This window comes from Choristoneura fumiferana, chromosome Z, assembly GCF_025370935.1.
Source record: "Choristoneura fumiferana chromosome Z, NRCan_CFum_1, whole genome shotgun sequence".
Lineage (NCBI taxonomy): Eukaryota > Metazoa > Arthropoda > Insecta > Lepidoptera > Tortricidae > Choristoneura > Choristoneura fumiferana.
The window spans coordinates 16,284,929-16,305,613 of record NC_133472.1 but is presented as its reverse complement, the minus strand read 5'-3'; the positions used below and the strand labels follow the sequence as shown (position 1 = coordinate 16,305,613).

Sequence of the window (20,685 nt, the reverse complement as noted above, 5' to 3'; positions counted from 1 at the left end):
ACTCACTCTTTGTAGGACCCCAACTGGTTACTCCTCTCATCTACTTAAAGGTTGACTGGTAGAGATCCTTTAAAGGGATAAGTCTGCCTTTGTACAAGTATATCAAAGTTTGTCAATTGTGTTTTGTTTATTTTCTTTTGTACAATAAAGAGTTTACATACATACATACAATTCGAAAACCACTGGAAATTACCTTACATCTCGTTAATTATGCTGAATGAATCAAGACCTCAAGTCTTAATTTAATTTTGATAATGTGTTTATTTATAGCGAGAGGATCATTTGCATACTCTTCCCTTAAACGAATTGAAACAGGAAGCGGAGCGGCCCCATACGAGCCCCATGCCATATCCCATGCACACGGTAGCGCGCCGTAGATATACACGTTTGTTTAGCTTCACAATAGCGAGACCTATGTCAACAGTCAGCCACCCGTGGTTTCTTGACTTTGTAATCGTAAATATTGACCTTAGGTATTTTAAACAGAGATAAAACGAGAAAACAACGTCTAATTGAATTGAATACTCGGAAATGATGGTCAAGTGATTACAGGTCGACCGCTAAAAATGAACCCGTTGTTTGATTGGCTCATTATCATGTCAGTGCTAAAGCTGTCTTTGCTCTGAGCATGGCCACTACGTTTTGCGCATTGAAATTTTAATAACTCCTGTTATTCAACATACAGAGATATAACCTATAAGTACCTACCACAGAACGTCGATTAATCAAGCAGTGGATTAAATACACCAGGGAGAGGGGAACTGTCAACTCTGTGGTAGGATAACTAGTCCGAGGAGTGCGTGGCCATAGTAGGTTAGGTACCTATGCCGCGGTCCGCGACCAAACGTGCCTCTATCTATCCTTAACTTTAAGGATGTCAATGCGCAACGTAAGCGAAGTTGCCGCGTACCTGTCTTAGGTTTAAGGTGCTGTTTGGTTTGGTTCGTGTTTCTCCGAAATGTGAGGCTTCTCTTGTTTTTTCAAGACGGGCATGTTACCGGTTGCGCGAGCAGGACGGCTGCCGCGACTCCGAAAGCTCGCGAGGATCGCGGCGACGGCGAGCGAGTATCTAGAGATACGATACGACCGCCACAGTCCTCTGTCGGCGCGGGCAGAGACTGACGTCTGGCGGTTCGCTTATATCCGCCGTGCACCAGTTCACACGTCAAAAACTTTACGTTCTGTACTGACTACTCGGTTCATGCCCCTGGACGAAGACTCATTTTAAGTAATAACTGCCATTTCTGGCTCTACTCTTTTATATTCGTTTATAGTTTGCTTGTGTCGAGAGCATAATTAATAAGTTTTGTGAAAAGCAGCTCCAGCGGGTTTCGAATCTGCTGCACCTTTTAAATAACGGTGAGTGGATATTTAAAATCTATATTTTAGGGTGTAAGTGTAAGGTAAATAGTGCATAGACGTTCACTTCGTGTAAACAATAAAAGGAAAGTTTGATACCGCATTTTTGAATAACAATAAATTTGGTATTGTTGTGTTGGATTGGATAGGAGGTCGTATAAGAACGGACTAATTTTGTATCTTAGTAGTCTACAGTAGGATGCTACTTGCTTTGCGCGTTATGTCCTCGTACCTATGGCCCTACTAAATCTAAGAAATACGTCAAAGCGAATGTAATTTTTTACTTGAACTTATTATGTTATTTTATATGAAATGAACTTTAATTCGCAAGGAAGAACGTTGGTGTTATTTAAGTGAATTGTTTAATTAAGATTTTTTTAGCTTTAACTGCTTTGTTGTAAGTTCCTAACTAGGTACTTTTTTTAATATGTTTTTAATTCCTAACCAACTTTGTGAGTATTTGGCATTATCATTTTAATAATTGACACACACGGTAGTCACTTACAAAAGGCGGTAGAAATAAGTAAAAGTACTTAGGGACGTAGGTTAAGTATCACGGTGCTACCGCTGTTGGTACAGTCAAGTGCAAAAATAAGTATATATCAAACCACTCAAAAATATGTTACTATGTGTTGGCCTTATTGCGTCGGAATAGGTAAGTCTGTGGTACTTATTTTTTAAACTTTGTATAAGTTCATATTTTTACACTTGACTGTACCTAATTGGTACATTGGTAGATAGGTACTTCGGATATCGATATTCAGTTGTGCTGTAGGTACTGTACGTATAAGGCTGACCAGGAATATATAAAAAAAAACCTGACGCGAGGGCAGCACAGCACTTCTACGTTTTATATTGCAACATTCTTTACACTTACTATAACTACGATACCTAACAGTCATATTGATAACGGTGTCGGTGACGTTACTTAGAGGAATATTTTCATTTTCTAATCCCTCAGACTTTTTCTATGACAAATACTTTTATACATTGTGAATTATTTTCCTTCCAATGCTAACAGTTGAATCATTATTTATAAAATATACGTAAAATGATATGTAATAGCTTCATATCCAACCCCAAGAAAGCAATTTTGAAAATATTTACATTTAGCGCGTGAGTGACTGAGTGCGCCGCCTGCCGCCGAGCGAGCAAGAAAGGGAAAGCAGGCAGGGGAGTGGAGGCGGGGCGGGGTACATGCTCACGACAAACATTTGAATCAAAAGCAAACCAATAATAATAATTGCTAATAAATGAGCAAATAACTTTTTATACCTGTTTTAACTAATTGCGATTTTATCACATTTTGTAATATCAAAAAATCATAAAAAAATAGGTACTAAATGTAAATATTTTCAAAATTGCTTTCTTGGCGTTGGATATGTGGCTATTTCATATAATTTTAAGTATGTTTTACAAATAATGATTCAATTCAACCGTATCATATATGGAGGAGCCCAAACTTGGTATGTTTTCAATAATTATTTTTATTTTAATTTAAAACAAGTGACTGAAATATAACGATGTGATATATTTATAGAATCGGCTTAGTAAGCCCTTTCATTCACTCACGATAGGTTTCAGAATAAAAAAATATTTTTCCCATACAATAAAAAAAGATGACGTCAGAACTCCTCTCCTTTTTTGTTTTTTTTTCGTGCTAGGGGTCAAATTGATTCGTATCGCCTAAAGATCAATAGTTCCGATTGTCATGCTTTTAACACCATGTGCAGCTTTTTGCTGAATTTCGGGGTGTATGACCTACCGCTAGCACTACAAAGAAAGTTGTAAGCTTATGCCGTAGGCTATTCCTACCTATATTATATTGTACCCTTAAGGCCAACACACACAGAGAGCGGGCGCGGGTCGTGCGCGGGCCCGCGACGGGCGTATTGCATGGCGGTATATGGACGCCTTCACGCAGAACGCGGGCGCGGGTCGGGTCGTGCGCGGGCCCGCGCCCGTCGCCCGTCGTCACAAACAGCTCGCGGGCCGAGCGCAGTTACCAACTCTCAAAAATATTTATCCCTAAAGCTTAAGTTAAAAACCCCTAAAAATCGATTTTAATGAAAATTTGTACTTTAAAGTTGAATATTTCGCAAACAAATCACTGAATCAAAAAATCGTCTCAGTAACTCCCTAATGGTTTTAATTTAAAAAACCCCACAATATAGGGTTGGATGAAAAAAAAACCCCTACTTTACGTGTATGGGACAAAATAACATTTTTATTTTTATTTTTCATTTTACAATTTGTCGGGATAGTTTTCATATATATCCGTGCAAAATTACAGCTTTCTAGCATTGATAGTCCCTGAGCAAAGCCGCGGACGGACAGACAGACAGACAGACATGGCGTAACTATAAGGGCTCCGTTTTTGCCATTTTGGCTACGGAACTCTAAAAATCGTATTCATGCGCAGTAACTAGTTCATTTTGGCGAGAATAAAATTTAAGTATTTTATTTTTTTTATTAATTGGTACTACAGAAAAATCTGTTATTTTTTCCATTGACTAGTATAAGCTTATTCCTGTCGATAAAAAAAAAATATCTCGTGGCACTGTATAATTCTGTGTCGAGTTGTCAAAAATGTCGTATCTATTATTGGTTCTAGAACTGTTTTAATTTGTACTCCAAGTCGCCAGATAAACCATTTTATTCGTCAAAACTTTTTTGCGGTCGGTAAGATTTAAGCAAAAGTCGTCACTTCTAGGGACTAACAGCCTTATTCATAAAAAATCCTTAATTGAGGTTTGATCGGTCTGTTACTTAGCAGACTGATTAAGCTTGTTAGACGGTTGTCAAGAAGTATGATTCATAAACGCTTGCTAGCAGTCTGCTAGTTGTTGAGCTGCTGATAGACGGATTAGACGCGTTATGTTGGCCACCTTGACAAATCAAAGACAAAAAATGGCCTAATCGATAATTAAAAAAAAAATTGATAGCAGTGACAGCAGATTAGCAGGAAAAAAATAAAAAGCGAGATGTTTGTTTTCCCGCCATTTCCGATCCGCATGTTTATGTTGTGCAAAAAGCCATAATTATGTTAATCATCCTTATTTTTTTTCATATTTATTGTTAATTTATTGTTGCTAATTTAGAGGATTTTTAAATACAAATTCCTGAAAATAAATTTTCCTGTTTTTTTTTTAATCTGCGTAGCCCTGCCTTCACTATAAAAATATCTTCGGTACCTATGGTTTTTTGCTCTAGTCAAAGTCAGCTGTTCAAACTTGTGGCGGCCATTTTGTGACTTAGCAGAGAGATAAAGGAGGGTCTACAGTCCTCTAACTTTAGCAGAGCCTTGATCGACTGATTAGCGCTAACAGACGTTTATGAATCATGTTTTTTAGTATCGGGCCTTCAAGGAGCCTTCAAGGAGGCTCTAACTTTTTATGAATAAGGCTGTAAGTCACTAAACTGGCAACAATGATAGCCGCTGCGGGCCCGTCGCGGATCCGACCCGCTCTCTGTGTGAATACAACGAACCGCGCGGCTCACGCGGCGGACACGACCCGACCCGCGCACGCTTTCTGTGTGTGTTGCCCTTTAATGTAAGTCTTCGGTTACAAAATACGTCTCGATCGCGTTCGCGTTAAAATCACAATTTATATGGAAACACGAACATCGCAAACGTTCCACTAGAGGCGATGTTCGTGTTTCAATACAAATTGAGATTTTAACGCGAACGCGATCGAGACGCATTTTGTAACCGAAAACTTACACTAAGGGCACTGACTTTGACATTCATGGTCGGTCGTGTGCAACATTAAGTAGTTAAATAGCTTTACATAGGGTAGTGGTCACACAGGATACTAATCCCTACTGTAATGCCAAAGGTCGAGGGGTGCACTCATAATTCTCACTCAGTGTTGCCAGGTTGACTTGAAAATGCTAGGAAATATCAAGTACCTAACTACAAGAATAGAAGATTGAGAAAAAAAGAATATTATTGGGTTTATAACACCTTAAATAAAATCTTTAAAAAAAAAAAAAGAAATGCAAATACATTGTACCTTAAATTAAACACACACTACTTGTACTTGACACTTTTGTGTAACCTTTTTGTTTTTCCTTTTTGTACAATAAAGAGTATAAACAAACAAACACTTAAAAACCTTTTTCGCTACTATTATCGTGGAATATTTTGTCAGTAGAACAATAGACGTCGGCCAAAAACATTAGATCTCCTGTAAACAGGAGACCTTTCCATACCTAATATTTTCGCCTTATTTCGTGTGGGTAGTATATGCGCAAAGAACCTATTTGTTGTCTATAAATGCAAGTTACTATTATGCTATACCTTGACAAGTTCGTATGTGGCACTCGGTGGAACCCTGTCGCAGGGTGCCTTTGTTAACCTTTTCAAGATTTTTTTTGAAAAGTGCGGGAAATGCTAACTGCGACAGGGTCTAACCTGGTGACTTGTTTAAAATGTATTAGTAATACGAGCATATATATCACTTTCTCAAATATTCATCTTCTATTTAGATTTTATCCAAACGTGTCCCACCCACACATTAGGTACCTTACGTTTACAATATTGTTTTTCTCCCTCGATTATGTGCAAGGAATGCTACTTCCCATTTTGAATCAATCAAGTCAAACCATTTATTGCATAATATGTTGTTTTTTTCGTATTTTATCTACAAATATAGGTACATACCACGTAGATACATACCTAACAATTTACGGAACACACTCATATGCATTTTTACGAATAAAACTATTTATTAAAAAAATATATACGAGAAATAAATAATTCTTCTAGTGTGAGATGTAAACAATGGAACGTCAGGTGACTGGCTCTGGCTAACTTACTACAAATGTAGTTGTATAGATACAATTAGACCACGCGAGGGGTCCATTAATCACGAGTTGGTTGAACGGAGGGAAAGGGGTTTGGAAAATACCACGAGTGATCATAGAAAGGAGACGGAGTCGGAGTAGACATTACGCATGGAATCGAAAACTGCTGAGATACTTAGCTTAGCTCTTAGCTAGGTCATATTGATATGGCCCTCCGTAAAATAACGCCCGAATCAATCAAATTATGATTTCCATAAGCCAAATATGTGGTCTACCACTAGGGTTGCCAGATACAGGCATTTCATTTCCGGGATTCAAATAAAAGCACAAGACAAAGTATTTTCTACAAATTGACAAAATCATTGTTGGCATTTGTAAGGACCTCAAAAATAGTTCTCAGGCATGTGAATTCTGAAAACAGGGCGTCAATGTTAACCGCAGCTTCAATTTTTAATATGGGAGGAAATACTGCTCTCGTACCTTATTAAAAAAAACCGGACAAGAGCGTGTCGGACACGCCCAAAATAGGGTTCCGTAGCCATTACGAAAAAATTAAGTAACATTTTTCTAAGAATTTCGTATTTTATACGGAATCTTCCATAGTTAAGGTATATTTTATACCTTAGGCTGCTATTATTATAAATTATTTATTAAGAAAATACAAAATATCCATAGGACTAAAACTACTATTAAATTAAAATAACTAAAACTAAAACTTTAATTAAAAAAAGTCACAATTGTGTTTCTTGTGGGGCTCCAGTGGACCGTCTCGGCCACCTTGGCCTCTCCTGCTCCTCGGGCGCCGGCCGCCTGTCCCGCCACGCCGCTCTCAACTTGAAAGTTCGACTTTAGCGACATATTAATTTTATAGGAACTTGTTTAAAAATTGATAGATCACTTATTTGGCTGATGGTACCAACCAGTAATATGATGTTCGAAGCAAGCACACGCTGTAAGTCTGTAATCGGCATCACGCAAAGCACTGACCCCCCCACCACTGACCTAAGATGGATGGCAGAGCAGAGACCATTTTTAGGGTTCCGTAGTTCAACTAGGAACCCTTATATTTTCGCCATGTATGTCTGTCTGTCTGTCTGTCCGCGGGTAAGCTCAGAGACCGTTAGTACTAGAAAGCTGTATTTGACATGAATATACATATCAGTCACGCCGACAAAGTGGTACAATAGAAAAAGTAAAATATTTTTTTTTAGAGTACCTCCCATAGACATAAAATGGGGGGGTGATATTTTTTTGTCGACTAACCCAATATTGTGGGGTATCGTTGGATAGGTCTTTTGAAAACCATTAGGGGGTTGCTAAGACAATTTTTATATTCAGTGATCTGTGCGAAATATTCAACTTTAAGCGTCCCCCCCCCCTCTAAAATCTAGTGTTGGGTGGAAAAATTTGAAAAAATTCAGAATGGTATAAATATATCAAATATAGAAGGAAAATTATAGCGGCTAAGATTGGTTGAGTATTATTAGTAGTTTAAGAGTAAACAGCAGCCCAATGTATAGTATATACCTAAACTTGGAAGATTCAGTACACAATTTACGAAATCCTTAGAAAAATATTATTTGATTTCTTCGTAATGGCTACGGAACCCGATCCTGGGCGTATACGACACGCACTTGGCCAGTTTTTATTTTACTTTGGGACCTAGTGGCACAGGAATAGAGCAATGTTTTCTTAGAATCTACTTTTTTGGTCCCGTATAATTGCTTCTTTCGGAGCTCGCTCTAAAGGTTTAACAATATGCAAAAACATTATTTTCAATGGTACAATTATTTGAAACAATTAGATAGGTATTTATACGACTGTAGTAAAGTAAATATTTAGACACTACTAAATGCATCCAGTACTAAACAACCTCAATGTTTACAGTATGACAAGGATCAGACATTGACGGACGGACTGACAGACAGACATGGCGAAACTATAAGGGTTCCGTTTTTGCCATTTTGGCTACGGAACCCTAAAAATAGACAGTTCAGTAGTACATACTAGTTTCTCCGGTCATTCGTGGTCGTTACACTTCCGCTTCCATGTCGATCGGGATACGTAGCTCATCTAGGGGGTAATCTGTGAATCCACTCCACGAAGAGCAATATGGAGTATACCGCCGTAATGCAACGAATGACAGACAAGTTGGTACATTATGTTTTCGTGCTGGTTAAGCACCACGTACTTTGACACGATTGTTAAACCTCTGACTCAGTTCGGCTTTTACTAAACGAAGACGAGCGGGGAGCACCTGCTTTGCACCGGTATGATTGTCCATTGTACACGGACGCCTTGAGTTTTTTTAAGAATTCACCCAAACAGTAAGTGTAAGGAAGCAGATTGAGTATGTATTTTATTTAGGTACATACTATAATAGAGTGCGCAAGACTGTTTTTAAAAATGTGTACATTGCGTTATTTCGTACGTACCTTTTCTTATACTCAGCATTCTTATGAATGAAAAGAACAGTAGGTATTTAACGTGCGATTATATAATATAAATCTAATAACGGATTCAATAACAACACGGCTTGAAACTTTTGAGGCTTCTGCACAAACACAACAGGCTTTTGATCTTTGAGTGTTGAAAGTTCCTTCACATTGTATAAAAATTATATATACTTGTATACGATTCCGTTATAATTTAATTAAAAGAAAAACTTTATTTTGCACTAGCCGTTACTCGCGAGGCGACTCCGTCCGCGCAGAATTCGTTTATCGCTATCCCGCGGGAACTACGCGATTTTCCGGCATAAAAACTATCCTATGTCCTTCTCCGGGACTCAAACTATCTGTATACCGAATTTCATCTAAATCAGTTCAGTGGTTTAGACGTGATGAAGTAACAAAGAAACAAAAAATAAAGAATCAAACAAACAGACTTACAAACTTTCGCATCTATAACATTAATTAAGTTTAAGTGAGAAGTGAAATAAAGTTTAAGTTATTGGTTTTCGTAAAATATTTCTGCACGATGTGACCGCTTATTTTTGCTCATATATGTTACATGCAGTGCATCACTGGAAGTACCTACATTGTGTCGCCCTTGCTGTTACTCTGTAATCATTAACAGCATAAAGAAAGGGACGTATTAAATAATAGTTACAACATCATAAAAGTCTGTAAGTTATTCCCCATGCCGAATGACCGGGTCCCCGGCAGCACCCGGCAGGCAGGGTACCGCGACCGCGGCCCTACAAAGAGCTCCCACAATGACTCGATTGAATGACAATAGCATCGCCACGGCCAACCGGCGCACAACGCTGCACCTTCTGCTCCTTCCATACTCAACATGACACGATGTGCATAAAATGTAACTACTTAAGTACTTTCTAATTCAAATAATAAGGACAAATTAGATTACATTTTTTGTCCCCAAAATACGCACTGCCGGCCATTAGTTACCAGACTAAATGGACTGTGTTTTTCTTGTAGGTATGTATTTTTTGTTTAGATTTGTACAGTCAAACAAACTGATTCATATACCAGGATGGAACCTTTTAATAATAAATTTCACTATGATTTCCTTGACAAAGGTATGGGATGTCAACATGACATTAGTAGCACAAAAAAATATTGGACTGTACTTTAAACCGACAACCAACACAAAACAATGACGTCTATTTAAAAACCGTTCAAAAGTTTCATTGTTTACAGTTAGGCTCCCTATTTATCTTTTAGGTAAAAGCATTGACTAATGTTCCTTAACGATAGAATCCTTAACTAACTAAAGAGCAAATTTCTAATATTCACCCACATATTTCAATCGGACCCAAGTTTGTGCATAGTTTGACCCGTATTGGACCTGGCCTATGAAAGTGTGGTTTGTTCGGTGAAGGTACGTAAGGTAAGGTAAGGGTTAAGTGGTGTGTCACGGAGAACGTATTTCGTGAGTTGCGCTGCGTTCCAGCCAGTAGGTCCACAGTATTTAAAATTGTATCTGATTAAATTACAAAAATAGTGGTACACTTTTCGTATAACTTTGTATGGACCCGTTATTTTTGCTCGTCACTGATATATTACAAAATTTTGCCATAATTAGATCCGGTAGACTGATGACGGTTGCAAATCGGAATTGCTTAGTGATTATTAGGTTAATAGCAAATTTGCTACTGTAAAATCTTTCTGCAACAGGTTTGGAAATAAATGTAATTAGAGTAAAATATGAAATTTTTAACGTTCGCGTTCAGATAAAAGGGGGTACTCGGGGGTAGGCTTGTTTGGAAGTTCCGTAATTTTGAAACAAGGAATATACGAACTTAGCAGTTAGGCGAGGAATTAAATGTATTATTAATTGTATGTAAAATGTATTAATTATACATATAAAAAGATAAATCCTGACTGAATGACTGATTGACTCATCAATGCCCGCCCAGCCCAAACCATTATTCCTAGAAGGCTGAAATTTTTAATACAAGTTGAATGAAATGCAGGCAAGGCGAGTAATGCGGATAAAATTTATTGAAATTACCACGGGATAAGGATACAGAAAATTATTAAGAATTCGCTTCAAAGTGGCTTTTCTCTGTAACTTTAATTAAGTATTATACTGGTATCCTCAAATTTGACATGCAAGAACTGCGAGAAGAGAACATAATTATTATTTGCCTATAACAACTCAAAACTCCGTTGCAGGTTGTAACAAAATATTTATTTAAAGAAAGAGATGACGAAGTTTACCTACTACAAACTTTAATTTTACGTGGGCGAAGTAGTAAATAGGCTAATAATATTATACTTGTGTAAGGTCTTGAAAGCATAAGTTCGTGGAAATTACTCATGAGCCAAAACATTTCGCTCCAAGTATAGACGAGTGGCTGACTGAGACGTGTTTATAGTGTGTTTATTTGCATCGCAGACGCAACAAAAGCCCCGTAATAGTAAACGCGCCCGCCGGGGGGATCGAGAAATGGCTACGCTTGCCCTCTTGCTTTCTGATGTTAAATCTAAACTTCTGAAGCTTCTGAACTACAAAGCTCAAGCATGAAGTACCTTTGTTGGAAATGTTTTTGTTTTTTAATACAATTTTTCTTGACTGTACTTTTATCGTCATCTAAACTACTTCATATCCGTACCAAATTCCAAGTCGATGCCATTAACCGTTGAGGCATTCCGTTCTGAGACTGAGACTGAGACTATCCTGGCCAGACTGCCAGAATATCACTACCTGATACTGCATTTTCACCAAATTTACATTTAAGTATGCCAAAGTTCAAGTCAATCGTACCACTGGAAGTGGGTCAAATTTAGCTCAATAAACAAACAGGGCAAGCTAAATAAAAGCTTGAAAAATAAAAATAAAAACCGTCCAAGAGCATGTCGGACACGCTCGAGATAGGGTTCCGTAGCAATTACGAAAAAAACAAGTAATATTTTTCTAAGGATTTCGTATACACTTTGGTATTGTTTAGTTTAGTTTATTTATTAATTCAATATAAGATTACTTACATTATAATTTACATAAATCAGTTAAGTATAAGAATTTATATTGAAATCATCAAAGGTATAAATAAAATTAATAATAATATAAAAATAAAATTCCAATCATGTCATGATGCGAAAAATAACAATTCAAATAAGATTGGTTCTCCTCTAGGGATCGTCATACATAACGAAAACGCATTAAAATTAACATGAATATAGGCTTAAAATAAAATGTCAAGGATAAAAATTAATACCTACAATAACTAACAATTAAAATGACAAAAAAAAATTAAACAGTAAAATACATAATTTTAAATTTGGAATTAAATTAAAATGTAATAAAATGTATTTTCCAACAAAAGGTCTTTTAGACGACAGCTAAACGTTTCATCGCTCTTTTCCCTTTTTAGGTCTGAGGGTATAAGGTGCTCATAGCATTTGGGGCCGATAACGCACGGGTTTTTTCCCGTTAATGCCGTTCTGACCGCCCGTAAGCGGCCCGTGTTGGGAGTAATTTTACCGGCTACGCCCATTGACTAAAGCTAGAAATGTTTTTGCTCGTATACATAATAACTTGGGACTAATACAATGAAGATAGGGTCATGATACCTAGTTCTTTGAATACTTTATTGCACGACTGCCTTTGGTTGATACCGGCAAGGACCCGCACCGCCCGTTTCTGCAGAACCATACCCCCAGTCCGTGGAGTTTCCCCGAAGTATGGTGCCATACGAAAGCAACGAGTGGAAATGGAAATGCTGCACTACTTAGGGAGTCAAGTCAATAATGAATCTTCCAATTCAAATTTGGATGTTGGGTGAAGCTCAGGAACCTACACTGCTGGCATAGCGGTATGGGGCCTCCAATCGATGGCGGTGACACGACACCCCTACCCGAGAACCGCATGATGTTCGACTTGGTGAGGTTCATGATGATGATGAGCCCGTTCGCTGAGAACCACTGCTGCAGCTGCCCACACACTTTATTTAATTTTATCTTGTCGTTCAGCTGCAACGGTTGCAACACTGAGTTCATCAACAGCGACGACGTTACTCGATCAGAAGTTGTTGACATTTCAGTTTACTATAAATGTGTAAGGTGTTTGTTTGCATTCGCAAAAGACGGACCAACACATTCGCATTTTCCACACAGTTCCATTTGGCACTCCACAAAGAACAATAAAGCTCTCCGCCGCAAGGAAACATCAATTTCTAAATTCCAAAATCGGGGCAAGGAAATACGTGAGTGATGATGTTTCGACTTGGCCGTCGCCCAGGGCGCGGCGTCTCCTCGCTGGCCGGGGCCACAGGATCCTTCCGCGAACTGATCTGAGGCTAATGTCGTGTTTCATGTTTGACATAATAGTAAAGACTTCTCAACTTTTTAACCGACTGCTCGAAGGAGGGTTAAATGTATTTTTAGCGGTGTGTATGTGTCTTTCTTTGTTCCTCTCTGCAGCCCAAATGGCTGGACAGATTTTAACGTACCTATATGAGGTATCATTTAGATTCGTCATTCATTACTATCGGAGTGACCTAGGGTATATAATATTTCAATACTCGTTTATACATCCATGAAAAAAAAACTATAACACATATAGACGACATAACAAAATCGTATTAAAACAATATGGGTTTCAAGCTATTTTAAGTATTTGATAATACTGTGAAAAAAGTATGAAATAAAAATATATATTATGAAATCAAAAAACTCGACTGCCTGAAAAGGAAAGAAAAAAAAAACAAGTCTAGTGGTCTACAATTCCTTTAAGTGATTTAAAATTCAACAGTCGGGATCTATTAGGTATTCAGAACTTTTCAGCCGCCTACGATTTAAAATGGGGCCCCACACCTGAACTTTAAGTTATTTAATAGGATCCTAGACCACTAGACTTGTTTTTTCCTTATTAAATTTTATAAGGCAGTCGGGTTTTTGATTTTTATATTGTAGGCCTGGTAGGTATAGTGGTGGTTATGGTAACCGGTCACCTTCAGCTATCTATCTATCTAGAGGTAAAATATATATAATCAGAATCGCGGAAACGGCTCCAACGATTTCGATGAAATTTGCCATGTAAGGGTTTCCGGGGATGACAAATCGATCTAGCTTGGTCTTATCTCTAGGAAAACCCTTGTTATCGAGTTTTAGCCCGAGCGTCGCCCAGGTACTTCTAATTAAAGACATACAATACATTTCCACGTTTTTATGTTCGTCGCCCTGTTTTTGCCTGTTTTATGTGTTAAATACAACATAAGAGGCAAATAACCCACAACTCCAAAAATTCATCTCATCACTTAAGTTCTTAGTTTCTTACCTATGTATAATAGTTCGGCTCACGTAAAAAGAGCGCTGGCGATATACCTGCGCAGTGAGCAATTAACCGACCAAACGGGTGGAAAGACGTGAGGCGCGGGTGAGGAGCGAGGGAGGGCTTGGCTGTGCCGTCGCGCTATTGGTTCTCGGCAGTCGACCTTGACCTTTACCTTTTCGTTCGCGACGGTACCCCTGCGCAAACACATCCCCTCCACTGTCACCCAGCGCTCTTTTTACGTGAGCCGAACTATACATTCTTATACCTATCTATAAATGCTATGCTAATCTCAGTTCATGTCATACGGTGCCAATCTAATAATAGACATGTAGCGGGTTTGCGATTATTCCAGTATCACACTCGCAAATTGGCTGCATGATACCACAGCAAAATAATGTAGGCGATCTGTTTTGTTTCGGTCTAAAAAGGCCTAAATGCCCAACAATCATCTATCTATAGGTAGACTAGATTGCGTCTAGATATTGAAAATTTGTGATGGTTGTTATATATATAAGTAGTCAGCGGTACAAAATTTTGGCCACCCTACATACAAAATTACATTATTGTATACATTTAGCTCAAGAAAAATACAAGGTTTCTGGCTGAGTATACTTGCATTTCTATCTTATTGAACCATTAAAAGTCTGTTTACCCTGGTTTCGCACGCATCAAAATCCCCAAAAATATCAATTTAAGTAATTAAAAAAACTCGCGCCAAATGTCATGGTTCTAATGGTAGGGGTTAAATGTTTAAGATTTATTCCCGATCCCGTAATTTGGAAAAAAAATAGCTTATCTGTTATATCAGACGTTCAGCCAGCTACGAGTATCTACATATATACCAAACTCCGTCCAAATTCTAGTATTTTGCCTGTCATGGAGAGAATACGTCAAATGAGTACAAGATATATTGAATACTCGTGATGTTTTGAAATCGTATTTTGTCGGATAAGTCGTATTTATCGTGCTGTCACAACTACCCTTTATGAAGTCTACTGAAGCTAATTAAGAAAGAAATACGAATTTATCTGATAAAATACGATGGAAAAACGTTATTCACTAGATCCGTGCTGTCAGCATCATAAATATATATGCGTTACCAAGACGTCTAAAATATCTATACACCTTTATGCCACTAAACATAAGGTAGATGTGCACATATTTTGACGCTATGACCGTATATATATATTTTTGCATTCGACTGTACCCTACTCGTTGACCGAATTCTATCAATGAAATCTGCTGCGTCGCGCTTCGGAGAAAAATGGACCCTAATAATCTGGCTACAAATAAGCGTGACTGATCAGCGTATTCTCTATACATTGCGGCATTGCGGTTTCTCTGGCAGCACACGCAATGAACAGAGAAAACGCTTGACTTTGCGCCGGCTTGTCCTAGCTGTAGGAGCGTAAATTATGGTCTGTGCATACTTGTATTTTTGAAGCGTTAAACAAATACATATATTTAGTACATGTACATGTTGATGGATTTTCCAATAAATTATCATTTCTCTTATTACCGACCTAAGTTGTTATGTATGTATATGTCGGCGGCCGATTGTAAAATCCGCCAGATCACGAAATTCCTAGGCATATCGTGAAACGCCGCCATTTGTATGAAAAAAGGAAAAATTCAAAGACTCCATTATTTTTAAAAGTCGCTGAACTAATGTTGTTCAGTTTGACGAGGACGATCTATGTTTTAATTATTTGCTCGTATTACAGGCCACACCCGGTATACAAGCGAATACGAGTATATTCACCTCTAAATTCAAACGTAAATAAGCACTGCGGTGGAGCTCATCCACGTAGATATATTTCGTAATCAATTCGTTAAGTAACTCGTAGTCGCAAATTACGAGCAAGTGATGTCGGAGCAAGGACCGCAGTTTGCTCGAGCTCTCCGTTTATTAAGAGTTGCGTTCTAGCCATTAAGCCCGATAGGCGAGGCGAGGCGAGTAAACTAAGCAGCTGTTAAATATATTGTTAAATTAAATTGATTATTAAATGTAACTATCATTACTTGTTACTAGTTAAATATAGTACTAGGTACCTATTTTCTCTGCTCACGTTTTTGTTAAATGATAAAGATTACTTTCAGAATGATACCCTCGCACTTCCTTTACTAGAATACCAAGAAAATGAATTCAAACATCTCTGTTAGCATAATTTTTGAACGCAAGGTCCTTTTCGCTGTCATCTGAAGAAAATCCTGATTTTCATCAATGTAACTGGAACAAGTTTTTTTAATTTTTAGGGTTCCGTAGTCAACTAGGAACCCTTATAGTTTCGCCATGTCTGTCCGTCTGTCTGTCTGTCCGCGGCTAAGCTCAGAAACCGGTGGTAGGTACTAGAGAGAGAGCTGTAATTTGGCGTGAATATACAGATTGTTTTTTTGGAGTCTTTTTGCATTTTTTATTTCAACTCCAAATTTGTTACTTTTACGGGTATCCCGTGAAACCATATCGAAAATACAAACTGAGACATGGATGCACAGAAAAACCAGAAAAAGAGACCAGCACTGGGAATCGAACCCAGGTCCTCAGCAATCCGTGCTGCGTGCTATAACCCCTATACCACTGCTGGACAGGAATCTAGACACGAATTTTTCCTATGCATACATATCTCAGGTTGCTTATTTCTACTATGCTACTTAAGCAGCAGCACAAGCGACATCTGTTTCGTCGACAGACGTCACACTTTCGGAACTAACCGCTCACCCAGACAAGAGATGTCGCTCGCTACTAAGCAATCAAATTATGATTGTTTTTTTTTTGAGTCTTTTTGTATTTTTTTTTGTTCAACTCAAAATTTGTTACTTTTACGGGTATCCCGTGAAACCATATCGGAAATACAAACTGAGACATGGATGCACAGAAAAACCAGAAAAAGAGCTGTCTGGGTGAGCGGTTAGTTCCGAAAGAGTTTCTTTTCAATTTTTTTTGCCGGTGCGTTAAATTTATTTTGCTGACGAAAGTTTACCCTTTGTAAATAACTACTTATACCTACACATTACTTTAAAATGTTGTAATACTTGATAGGTGCCAGTGTCAAGTGTTGATAGTAAAAATAACAGTATTCATACACGCCTTGATTGGAACGCCCAGTTACGATTATGGGTTTCTACAATGTCTATTTAACTGAAGGACGAGACGAGAAGTTACGATTATTAGCGAGTACATGTTTACGATCGCTTTATTGAGGAAATCAATCAAAAAGTTGAACACTGAGTGCTTACCTACTACTCTGTACCTAATTTTACCAAACAGGACCTGACATCATCCCAGAGAGGAAAATGCTAACCATTGGCCCATCCAAATAGGAAACCGATAGGCATAAAGCAAACGGTTTAATTAATGAAATAGAATTATGTCACCCTCGTGACCAATTATTTCTTAACATTTCAAATTGGTATTTAGGGTTCATTCATCTGTCTGTCTGTCCGCCCGTCCCTCCGTCTTACATTACTTGTATTGTGCCTCCGTCCTTCAGTCTGTTCAGACCCTTTTTCTCAGGAAAGCGTGGAGGGATCAAGCTGAAATTAATAATCAGTCTGATATCCTTTGAAGCACTGAAAAATAGTCAATTGTACAATTAACTAAGAGCATAATTAAGAGCATAAAACGAGCCATTTTACCCGAGACGTTCATAAAGCCACCTGAGCCGTTGAGGGATTTCGCATACAAAAACTGTCATTTGATTGTGATCGAGAGTGTCAAAGACTTTAGACAATACGGCCCCAGGTTGTAATCAAAAGACGTCACATCTATACTATTTCTACCAACATTGACTTGACATCTATGTACCTTACGGCACATATGTATGTAGATGTCGATGTCTACCAAGGAGCATCACATAATGTCCCACAGGTACCATATTTCCCCTCTGGAATTTCCGAAGGGTATATACAAAGGACAGGAGCGACCATGAATTTATGGTAATTAGCAAATATTTCTCCTTAGATTATAATAAAACGTAAGGGGCCAGCGTCCCTTAAGCATTAGGAGCTTCGATTTATGTGTCGAGAAGCTGATGAATATTTAGGTTTGGTACAGTACAGTATGGGTAAGGTAAGCCAGACGAGCGTAGGTCCCGTACTATCGGTCGCGTAATTTCTGATGCATCTGGTTTAATAAAAGTCCAGCTTGAACAACGACTTAAAATAAGTTGTACACAAAACATCAGTGCCGGTTTTAGCACTTGCAGTGCCCTGGGAGGGATTTCCTCGGCGCCGCAAACTTTTGGGAATTTTCTAGAAGCTATAGATGGCTATAGGCTTCAGGCCCTTTAGGTCCGGCGCCCTGGGCGGTCGCTCCACCGCGCCTTACCCTAACGCCGCTACTGGAAGTGCAAATCATACAACAACAAAAACAGCAACTCACTACACTACTCAAAAATTACGCACGTCTGGATTCACACGAGCTTCACTCTATATCTTGCTTATAAAAGAGAATTGTATTTTAAGGTAGGTAACCGTTAAATATTCTTTTATATGTCTTTTTTTTGCGAGAAAAGAATTGTGTACTTAAGAAAAAAACAATGAAAAAGTCCTTTACTTACTGTTTGTCGTTTGCGTTTTAAATAAGTAGTATTTTGTACCTTAAAAGAAGTTGATTTGAAAATGTTGAACATAATAGGTAGATTTCAGATAGCCTTGCCTTAAATTCTTTTGAGTGCAATTTTGACGTACATCATGCGAATCTCAGCAAAGCAAAGGTCGCAAATCATGTCATAATGTTGCGCCGTGTTTAGCCATGCGCATGATTGTTAGCTCTGAGAAAAAACCACATGGGTTTATGTCTACCGCTGACGGCGACAACTGCGCAATTAAAATTATTTATTTTAGTTGGCGATAAAATAAATTGTGACGCGGTTAGGTTGCGCACATGGCTTCGGCGCCGGCGCACGCGGTCTCGTGGGAATCTCCGGCCACTCGTACAGCAGAGTAACGAACGATGTAAGGTACTAATAGTCTAAGATCCAACCGCATGATACCGTATCATAGGTACCTTACCTACCGGTGGTATGGCATCGTACCAACTCGATTCGTACCTACCTACCTACTCGATTAGCTTACCGTACCGTACCTATCTATACATATGCGAATAGGTATGTTACATAGTTATCCTAATTTGTACAAAAAAGTATGACAGTTTTTTACAATATTTTTTTAATTGGTGTATTAAACTTAATTACATACCAATTATAAGTTGCAATTTATCACATGGTTGCAAAAAAAATCAAATTTAAACACGTAAATTTATAATATAAGTACCTACTTAAATCTATTAATATTTTTTAATAAAATATTATAAATAATATAAACATGCCGGCGGATCCTTATCTTATCTGTAATCTATCAAGCCACTTCTCTCCAAATCAGGCAATAAATTGCTGAGCTCTGTTGAAACATGTGTTAAATGTTTGAATGATTTGATTTGTAGGTCATTTTTTTAAAGTCATGCTCGTGTATAATAACGTAACTTCTGTCTTGTCGACAGTGTGTGTCGTTTAGACGTATGATTGCTTCGGAGGTAAATTACTTATCTGATACAATTATGGTTGATTTCACTATTCTATTTTTGTAAACTTTCTTGAAACTTTATTTTAGTTAGGTTCTTACAATAAAAACTAAGAGCACGACTACAATATCATTTCCTGCAATTATGCAAAACCGTTTCTGCTAAGTAATATGTATACAGGATGGAAACATCAAACGGTATCAATAATAAGTAGGTTATAGAATAAACTGGATCCATCCAAAAATTCAATGTTTCCAGCTTCCGTTCATTTAGTACAGCCACAGTTACAAGATAACAATATCAGAAGTGTTAAAAAAATAATTAAAGTAAACTCTTATAATAAACTCGTAAATTGCATTCTTATTTAAAATTATTATGGGAAACATTGGTTTTAGGCTTAACTTACAATAGTATTATCAAGAGATGAGTGCTATGTGGCTGTGGCTGTAGGTACTAGTCGTATGGAAGCTGGTAATATTCAATTTTCGGATAGACCCAGTTTATTCTATAACAGAACTAATTGATTGTAAATTATTGATACCGTTTGATAGAGCTCTTGTTGTACTTTCAGGATCAAAAACCAGTTTTTCGATATCTTGTGTTTAATAATCGAATGAGATCACTTATCGTTTCCACTCCGTATAACAAACAACTCCTGCTAATACATACATGTACATATTTAAAATCATAACACCTCCTTCCGAGGCAGTCGGGTGAAATATCTAAAGGTACCTACTTACTTGTTTGTTAAGGACAAAAAATATTTACCTCGAAAGAAAGTAACTAAAAAAAAATTAAGTACCTACTTCAAACGAAACTTGTTTTTGGAATTTGCAGGTATCACCGAAAACCTGACATTGTTAAAAAGGACTAAAGCATCATGATTCTTCTATAAAATGATAACTTGTGTCTTAGAGCTCTTGCTCCTTTGTTATGCCATAGTAGAAGAAGTTATGCGTGGTCTGAAAAGGCAATACATATTTTAAGTATAGACGCTATTGCTGTTAATTTGTCAGAAATGTCTGAAGTATGCGAAGAACGAAATAGTAGGGGTGGCCGGTATGCTAAATTTGTAGTTACGCGTAATGGGGACCTATTGGATTGTGAAAATTAGTGCAAAAACAAAAAGAGTTTATGTTAAGTATGCCCTTTTAGTGGGGAGGAAAGCAACGACAAATTTTGAAAAAATTAAAAAAAAAACAGGCACATGGAAATACTCGAGCGCCTCAGACATTCATGGAATATACGTCCTACGT

General features: G+C 37.8%; 1 protein-coding gene across 1 annotated transcript in view; it reads left to right on the top strand.

Moving 5' to 3' along the window:
• The first annotated feature begins 1,076 nt into the window (after positions 1-1,076).
• Sulf1 (Extracellular sulfatase Sulf1) overlaps positions 1,077-20,685 on the top strand; it is a 75,725-nt gene continuing 56,116 nt past the window's right edge. Inside the window, exon 1 of the mRNA XM_074089793.1 lies at positions 1,077-1,359. The gene's annotated coding sequence lies outside the window, so the exon portion shown is untranslated. The remainder of the gene's footprint in view (positions 1,360-20,685) is intronic.